Below are 9,612 nucleotides of genomic sequence, written 5' to 3'. Positions count from 1 at the left end.
TGTATCATTTTTTATTTAAGTCGTCAGCCACAGATTACCAGCTGCAGGAAATGTTTGAGTCTGGTTGCATTGTTTGGAGTCCAGTACCACATCATGGTACAGTAGTTTCCATGAAGGAGAGTCCAGGACATTTCTTTAAAGTATTGCCTATAGACTCTGTGACCAGGCATGTCACAAAAGCAAAACATCAGAACACAGAAATGTATTTGAGAGAAAAGTCTCACTGTATACATATAGTTTGACAATTTAGAAAAGAATATCATTTAAAGCCCAAACATGTTTAGTATCATTATATGCTTTATTTACTGACTTTGCATGATTTTGTTGACTTCAAATGGGGTCTTGAGAAATTTATAAGGTTTCCTCTAAATAACACTATAGTTTCTTTTCTTTTTCATACCGTTTCTATTCAGTGAAAACCATGAATCTCCAAATTTGGTGATATTTGAAGTTTTCTGATAAACTGAAGGATGATGTGTTCCTTTATGGATTGTGAAAATGATCCTACGTCTTAAGATAAATGAACTAGGGATGTCCCGGGAAAGCGATACTTTGGAACCAAGTAGATGCCAAATTCTGAAAACGGGACAGTACTTGTATGTCTCTACCAGGATGCAATTCTTCCAGACTTGATTTGGCAGCAAACACACCTTCAGGTTTTTTTTAGTCTGCTGTTAAATGCCACAAGAAAAGATAGAACATCGGGGCGTCGGTGGCTTAGTGGATAGGGCAGGCGCCCCGTGTACAAGGCTGTTGCCGCAGCAGCCCGGGTTCGACTCCAGCCTGTGGCCCTTTGCTGCATGTCACTCCCCCTCTTTCACCCCCCTTCACACTTGTTTGTCCTATCCATTAAAGGCTGAAAATGCCCCCCAAAAATATCTTAAAAAAAAAAAAAAAAGATAGAACGTGTACAAGCTAGGGATGCACGAAAATATCCGCACGTCATCATTATCAGCTGAAATTAAAATGAAATATCGGAATCGGCAAAATGCTTTTTTTTACTTTGCACAATGAATGAATATTACATACATTGAAAAGCATTGTATTTCATGTCTCCATCTGATGGTGGGCCATCACAATAAGAGTATGCATGGTTAAAATGATGTTAATTCTACTACAGAAGAGACTTGATGATCACTAAATTTAGGTGGGACAAAAAGTGGATGTATCAATGTCGGTATCAGTTATTGGTAAATGAATTGTTACATATGGGCATACTGGATATCAACAAAATATCCTTTATTGTGCATCCAAGCACAGAAGGACAACAATTACATGTCGAAGATGGCAGTAAGTGCAGCTGCAGTTAAAGCTCCGCCTTGACTTTTTTTCTTGAGGTCAACATATTTTCTTAAATCTTTGCAATGAGAGCACTGTTTATTTACATTATGCTAGAAAACGCCAGCAGTGTGACGAGGCACTGCACTGAGCACTGCGCGGTTAGTGTTTTTTTTCTTCAGGTCGCTGAGAATTTAAGGTTTAACTTTGGGTGAAATGCTGCACTTGTCACTGTCACTTTTTCAGCAGCAGTCCAGTCACAGTGCAGGGAAGGCGGGTAAAATAGCCCACCACAAAGACCAACCATCTTATCTTGTCTGAACAACAAGGGTATGTTAATATACTGTAGGCTGTATATAAATGTATGTTTCCTCGCCCACAAAATCTCATGAACCCACGTAGACTAGAACTTTGTGTTCGAGGCAGATCATCAGGGATTAAGTATAAAATTGTAATTACATAATATCCATATTTTAATTGCAGATTGAATTAAAATGTTCAGTTTACGACTAGATGTTACAATCCTTGATGCACATACTTGAGACTTTGAGTGGTGAGTATAGTGCCGTCTGGGGGTTTCCAAGTGGGAGCCAAAGGGCTAAGGTTAGATGGATAGAAAAGTAGGCAAACCTTAGGCAGATAGAAAAGTAAGGAGGAGCACAGGGAAGGCAGAGACAAGGAGAGACATCTGTGCGGACTGAACTCTCCCCGGCCGGACCGGGCTTTGCACTCTACCTCCCCCTACTCTCTTATTTTAATGAGGGAAGAGAGTGGAGAAGACAGAAGAAACTAACAAGAGAAGAACTTACCTAACTAAAATCAAGGTGGAGTTTAACTGGTCGATTGTTGTTGCACATACTTGCGATTGTGAGTGAAAGTTGGAGAGGTGCTGGGGGGTGGTATTAGGGAGGGTAAAAGCTTCATTAGGGATTAGGGTCATCAGGTGGGTATCCTCCTTCACTGATGTTTTGATAATAGATCCACAACACCTCCAGAGGGCTCATTGGCAACACCTGGCATCCAAGGTGAGCCCCCGTGTGCTTTCACTTCCTTCAACCCTGTCATTGTTAGTGGTATTTTGGGGCCCAAGTGGTGTCTTTTCTCTTGATCTGTAGCCACTGGCTTGCCTGTTCAGCTGCACCAGAGAGGGCTTTGATGGCCTGATGTTGGGCTTGGCCTCGATTTCCCATTTCTTTAAACAGCCTGGTTGTTCTCTTGCCTACGACCCTTTGCAGCCCACATCAACTGGGCAAACCTTCGCTTTCCAGCTGCGTTGCTCAGCGTTGGCTGCCAGCTCGGCGTAGTTAAGGCCCTTGCACTCGTAGGCTTCCTCCACAGCATCCTTTTAACCATGGTTTTGAATTGAGTTTTGAGAATCATGGAATTTCATTGGTATTTGTGCCGATTACTAAATGTTTGGTATCAGGACATGCCTGAAGTCAACTATGTTAAACCCCCCCCCCCTAAAAGAAGGAAAAAATAAAACCCATCACAAAGTTCATGAAAAGTTGACCTGACACAGAGTGAGTACTTTTATGTTTGATACCTAAGTATGTGTTGCTGCTAATACTTTAATACCTTCACTTAAGTCAAGTGAATGCAGGACTTTAACTTGCAGTGGAATATTTTCACAATTTGGCATTCCTATTTTTACTTCAGTAAAGGATCTGAATACGTCTTCCACCACAGCTTTTCCTGTTTCACACATGCATTCTGATCAAAGAAGATAAGATCCGTCAACAGGAAAGTTTACTGTCATTCAGATTTCTTTTTCTCAGGTCAGACTCTCAAGTTAACTAATGACTCTGTTGTGTCTGCATCTCCCTCCCCCTCTTTCTTCTCTCTTTCTCACACTTTGCTCTCTACCTCCTTCACTGATATACCCATCTATTTCTCTATCTCTAATTCCTGCAGAAGTGGCAGCATGTGTGACTATTTCTCAGTAGATCAAAGCTGCAGTCACCCAGTCAGAGGAAACATTGTTAATGTCGCTGATACCGTGCAGTCAGCCTATTTGCAGCATGTTCTCAATAACAGGAAGCCAGGAGAAATGAGTTCTCCCATAATTACGTCGGGCTTGTTTTCCCCTTCCTCCACATACAGTATTCTCGGGGTAAACTACCGCCGAGATCAAAGGCTGGAATGTCCAATCTTGATCTTCTATCAGAGGGGGCTTCCAGAGCACAGCAGCACCAGTTTAATAAACCCTAATACCACTTCATAAATGGGACCCTTTGCTCTGTATGTATCCAGAGCTGGAATCTGCTTATGGATAGAAGGACAGGGTGGACTGCATGATGTTTGACTGGTGTAGGACAAGTCAGAGCAGGATGTAGTGATGGATACTCACAAGGATTTTACACATTTGAATACATGAGGGATCCACTGGTCTGGGTCCATGAGGGGTGATACTCATGCAGATATTTTAGAAAGAGGATTTTGTAATGATGTAATGGCTAGCCTAAAATATGAGGTTCTTCCAGAAAAATGTTGTCGCAATCTGATATTACTCATCATTTTAATTTTATCTGCTGCTGGCTGATAAACTATCAGTATTACCTGCTTGTCCTTCATCCTCCACCACATCAACTTCTTTGGTAACGTTGGTAACCAACAGCAAATGTTTGCTGAACATGATTTCTGTAATTTTTAGTTATTTAAAGGGGTAAAATCTGACTTCATTGTAAAGCCGCATGCAAAACATTGATTCACTCGGCCTATCCATGCCCCGCTCTCACAGCTTATCATGAGACTGCTGAAGGAGTGTGAGTTCCATGTCAGGGATAGTTTCTGACAGTCTGCCCCCACACACACAGTGACAAAGCTAACCATTAGCAACATGTGGCTAACATTACCCAATAGTTATTAACAGACTTTAAGACAGAGTCAAGCCTTTAAAGCGTTGATGTGATATTGTTGGGATCTTTTTTTTTTTTTAATTTCTGACGTTCAGCTGCCATGATAGTTTGCAATGATATTGTTGCAATATAGCATACCAATGTAATGGCTAAAGCAAAGAGTTAACCCCTTGGCTAAAGCCAGCAAGACAATGAGGTCACATACATGAGATCAAAGGCAAGACTAGACAATAACTGATTAAAGGGGAACACCACCCCAAATTAAGAATTCCAATATGTCATTTCCATGAACTAGGTTCAATCAATATTTGTGAACATGTGCTACTCTCTCTCAAAGCCAGAAACAAGAGAAGTAAGTTTCAAACCTGTGATGTCATAGGGTGTATAGTCCTGCTATACCCAAATGAGCTTTATTCTATTGTAGTGTTCTCATTTATGAAACAGAAATTGTTCCCATATACTCAGAACATTCCCCTGGGTGCTCTCAGTGTCATCTGAAACATCTTTTTCAATTCATTGTCAATGGAGCAGCTCCAGACTTTATACCCTATGACATCACAAATTTGAGTTTTGCACTCTAGTTTTAGGATATGAGAGAGAGTTGTTCATTTTTACTAATATTTTTTGGACTTTCTCAGACCATAGGGATAACGTATCAATTTTTCAAATGGGCATAGTCCCCCTTTCATATGCACACACCCCAAACTGGACAGGGGTTTGAAGTACTTCAATCTATCTAGACTGCCCTCAGTGTTCTTATTTCTCAAAGTGATGGACAGCCTTCAGATTTTTCAGTCAGTGTTGGAAAATACTCAGTTAACACAGCCTCTGCCTCAGAAACACTTGGTGCAAGCGTTGCTGGCCACATTACAGCTCACGTAGAGTCTGTACATTGGCTGTTTGGGCCAAGTAAACACCAGTGGTCCAGTAGTGACATGTGTGTGACTGACACAGCAATTTCATCACCTTTTCTACCCACACTGGCAAAATGCAGCTACTACTACTGTGACCACAACTTGTCTGTGAGTCTGGTGTGTGCAATGGGTGGCATTTGATGTGCAGTAAATGGAGTGCCGCAGATCTCCCAGCATGTGTTGCAGTTTCCAGTGCTGTTATTAACTGTGTTACTGAAGAAAACAGAACTTGATGGGTATTTCATTTTCTTACAGCCTGGTCTTGCAGGCTGTTCTATGCATATATTGTACGCAGAAATAGTGGATATTCGTGCTCCAACAGCTTTACGGTGGAGACCACTTGTGCCATGGCAATACACTCTTGTTAGGGACTGGAATATGATCTGGACTATCAAATTAAAAGAGCTGTGGAGCTGCAGAGCGATCAGCATCTGATGGTGAGTTGGATCAGACATAAGTAGAGGTTGTCAGGCTCAGCAGACTCAAATGTGTTAATCGCTCCTACTTACGCCTGTGTTCTCACCTCTGAGCGAACTTGGCTCGTGTTTTAAAGGGAGGTTGGGGACAAGACGTCAGAGTGGATCCTGTTCAAAACCTCCATCATGGACACAGCTGCACAGATCTGTGGCCAGAGGGTGGTCATTGCTTGTTGTGGCGGCAACCCAAAAACCTGTAGCAGAGAGAGACGCTGCCATGCTGAAGAAAGAGACGTCCAGGCTGAGTACAGTGGTACAGCTGTGGCACTTACAGAAGTAAAGGCTGTAGAGTAGGAGGAATTTAGAGAGGCTCCTGTATGAAGGATGACTTTGAGCGACTTGTGGACAAAGGTTAATACAGAATATGTTGTTCTCAGCGTGGAGAGGGGCAAACAATGACCTCATGTGCAGATATTGTTGGAATGTGGTGAGCTCCTCAAGTTGACTGACATGTCTTCCACACAGGAAACACTGCTGAAATTTTTGAGGAGATAAGAGCTTTTCATGTCAGAGGCCACTTTCTCAGTGGTGAGACACTGAGGGTGGATGATTCATTGTGATGCAACAAAGGCAAAATGCCCCCATAGATTTTCAGAGAGAGGTGGTGATACTTATTTTAATAAAGAGGAGAACAAGAGCATGTAATTGCAGCAATTCAAAGATATGCTTCTCTGTGAAGCTGCTAAAATATTTAGTCTGATTGTCAAACCTTGGATTCAACATGAAGATTTCATTCTAGTCATACAAACATTTTGCACAAACGTACTCCCTGACGTACTGCTTACGCTATTGTGGGACTGTCAAAGTTGGCCCATGTTTTGGTTCTTTGAAAATTGGGCTCGTGGGGGTTGTTTAGTCTTTAGCAGCAATGGGAGAAAGTTGCTTGTTGTTGTTGGGAGGAGGTCATGCTGGATGGCTGTGGGCGTACAAAGGGTGTGACTTTGACACGGGCGGTTTGCATCTCACCAACAGTCAACGTTGGTTTCTTTTAACCATCCTGGTGGTGTTTTTCTCTAACCTTAACCGTGACTTTGATCTTTCCATAACTGTGTCCTTATATTTTATTAGTTTACTACAGTTTAAACTGAAAGTAAAGAGTAGAAACTGACTCAGATCGACCACATGCACCACATACACGAGTCATTTGTAGAGACATGGAAGCATTCCCTAAAAAAGGTTAAGAGGTCGCGATCATGGTCAAAACCAAAGGCCTCTCTGACTATTACTGTCTCAAGTTGTTGAAACAACTGAAACATCTTTATATTCAAGATTTTCTTGTCTCTTCCACGTCTGCTCTCCATTATGCTCGTGTTTTCCCCTCTGTCACATTCGAGTCTTTATACGCTGATTACATAAGGCAGGATAAGCGGCTCATTAAGGACCGTGATTACCACGCTTTGAACGGGCATCCTGTGCTGCCAACTTCAGACAGACCACAAAGTGTGAAGCCAACGGGTCTGCTAACAGGCCAGCGTGTCAAACAGGAAGTTGTTTCTCTTCATGGTGTTGATAGTTACTCGTGAAGGATGTGTGGGGCTGATGGTGGACATGATTAAAAACTGGACATCAGCCAGTGAGATTATCTACTCTAATTTGATTCAGTTTAACTGATGTGATAATCACTGTGTTGCTGATACCAGTTGTATCAGATCTTACTTTTATGAACAGTGTTTAGTTTTCTTCTTCTACTCCTCCTTCTTATTCAATAAAACGGTTTGGTTTTGGTCATTTTTTTTTGTGTGTAAATTTTGCAAAAGTTACATATATGTGTATGAGTTTGCATAAAAGGCACTCTTGCCTTTGTGTGTTTTATTATTTCCAAAAAATAGAAAGGGAATTTATCGATTTTGTTTGTAATTTCCTTTATATCTTAAAATTGTTTGAGCCGTCAGAGTCACCTATTTACTATAAAACAATCAGTGTCTTCCTGCACCTTAAAACACAACAGCTTTCAAGTGCGTAGAACCAAAAAAGTCAGTATGAAAGTTGGTATTCATTAATTTGCTCCTTAAAAATGTGTATGTCTCAATACAATTGTTAAATAACTACATCAGTAATGTGTATATGCATGTATACCACATGTTACAGCATGAGAACAACCCGCTGTGTCCATATGTCTGCCTCAGTGTGCTGCTGGAATATCTGTGCACCACATGTGTGCTTGCATGTTAATGTGTTTCCAGCTGAGTGGAGGGTTATTGGGAGCTCCTGTAGGAAGTTATTAACAGGTGCCACAGGCCTGACAAGTGCTACAGGCTGAGTGCTTGACATTACAGCGTCTCTGTGTGGAGACAGATTAGTCCCGTCTGTCTCTGGCTGTGATGTGTTTGTCTCAGGGGTGCACTTGCTGTGTCGGTGCTTAGAGAGAAGAGGGGAGCTGACAGGCCAATCACTGCCTCTTCACCTCCTGACATCCAACTGAGAGGATCCTCTGATGGCTCAGTGTGTGTGTGGATCCTCGGGCCTACAGTGTGGAGATAAGGTTAATCCAAAAATGTCAAGTGTAAGACAGTAGAGGTCCAATGCTGACCTGAAATCAGTTATCTGTACAAGTGTGTGAGTCCTCCACTGACAGCAGCTGACCTGACCTTGTTCCCACTCTGCTCTGAGACACTCAACATGCAGCTTCTATCAGCAGAAACTGAACGGTTCCTTAAGACCTCTCTCATGTCAACATGCTGTCCCATACGACTCATTTGTAATGGCCGCCCTTAGCCATCCCTCCATAAATAACCCTGACTGATTTGTTATCTCCGCCAAGCGTAAGCCTGGAAGGAATCATGCATTTGGTTGTGTGTATGTGTGAGAGTGTGTGTGTCAGTCTGCGGCTAATCTTGCAAAGTACTGGACCAATCCGTCTAATATTTCGTGTACACATTTGTGACTGTAATGCTCAGTTATTTTTTTTGGTGGCTGTGATTCACAATCGTTGAAAATCCTGTTGTACTGACTGTTTTAAATCGTCACGGACTGCTGGCTGTAAGTTTTCTGAAAATCGGCTTGACTGGAAACAACAAATCTTACCTTGTAGGTTGCAGGCCACGTTTTGCCATTTGTCGTGGCTCATAAACTGACGTCCATAGAAAAGTTTGATCTCATTTTGAACTGGAGCATCCACAGATTAATTCCATAGCCCATATGTTAAGATCTGCAAAAGTTAGGCTCGATACAAGCTGAATAAATCACCACTTTTGTTATCTTTGCACACCACCAACCTATTTTCAAAGGAACAACAAGCTGTTTGTACGCTTGCTCAGGGTGTGAAAGGCTCCCTGAATGTTGTTGTCACTCTGGATACCTTTTCTCTTTCCCTGACACATGGTGTCATACCCCACTAGGTGCGTTTTGCCTGCCCGATTTTGTAGACTTGATACTTTTTTTGTGTCTGCTTTAGGCAAGGCAAGTTTATTTATTAAAGGGCATTTGAGAAGACAATTCAAGGCAACTCTGTTTATTGTCGTTAATCCCTACTTTGTTGTGCTGAAGCATACAGATTAAGTTAGTACCATTAAAAATCCAGTTATGACCGACATGGCTCAAAGATTTACCTTGCATCTTCTGAAACAGCCCATTTCAGAAGATGCAAGGTAATTATGAGGATGAATTTATCTTTAATAATTAAAACACGGCCACAAATCTTTGAGCCATGTCATAACTGGATTTTTAATGGTATTAACCAGCGGGTCTGCTGGAATTACAGGAATTGTCTGGGAGTGTAGCTCAGGTGCCCGAATTGCAGCCGTAACGTGGCTGCCTGGTGAAGATTTGCACCCTGCTGAGTGCACTTTTCTAGCTTATTGCGTATTTCCTCATTAACATGTCAACCTTTACAGCATCAGCTCAGGTTTCAGCCAATAGAGTGCATGGAAATAATAAGCGTTTTTTCTTAAATGCTTTCTCCCCTCTTCTGAAAATGGAGAAGGATGGCTGGTATTGTTTTCACCTTGTGAGTCTTTATGTGTGTGTCAACATGGAAAAATCCAGTCTAGGTGACATCATTTGTAGTGGGAACTATCACCAAAGCTGTTTAGAGTATTCTTCCAGGTGTTTATATGTCTGCCTGTGGACATATTTTGTCAACGCGAT

The sequence above is a fragment of the Epinephelus moara genome, chromosome 12 (genome assembly GCF_006386435.1).
Source record: "Epinephelus moara isolate mb chromosome 12, YSFRI_EMoa_1.0, whole genome shotgun sequence".
NCBI lineage: Eukaryota > Metazoa > Chordata > Actinopteri > Perciformes > Serranidae > Epinephelus > Epinephelus moara.
This window is presented reverse-complemented; position numbering follows the sequence as displayed.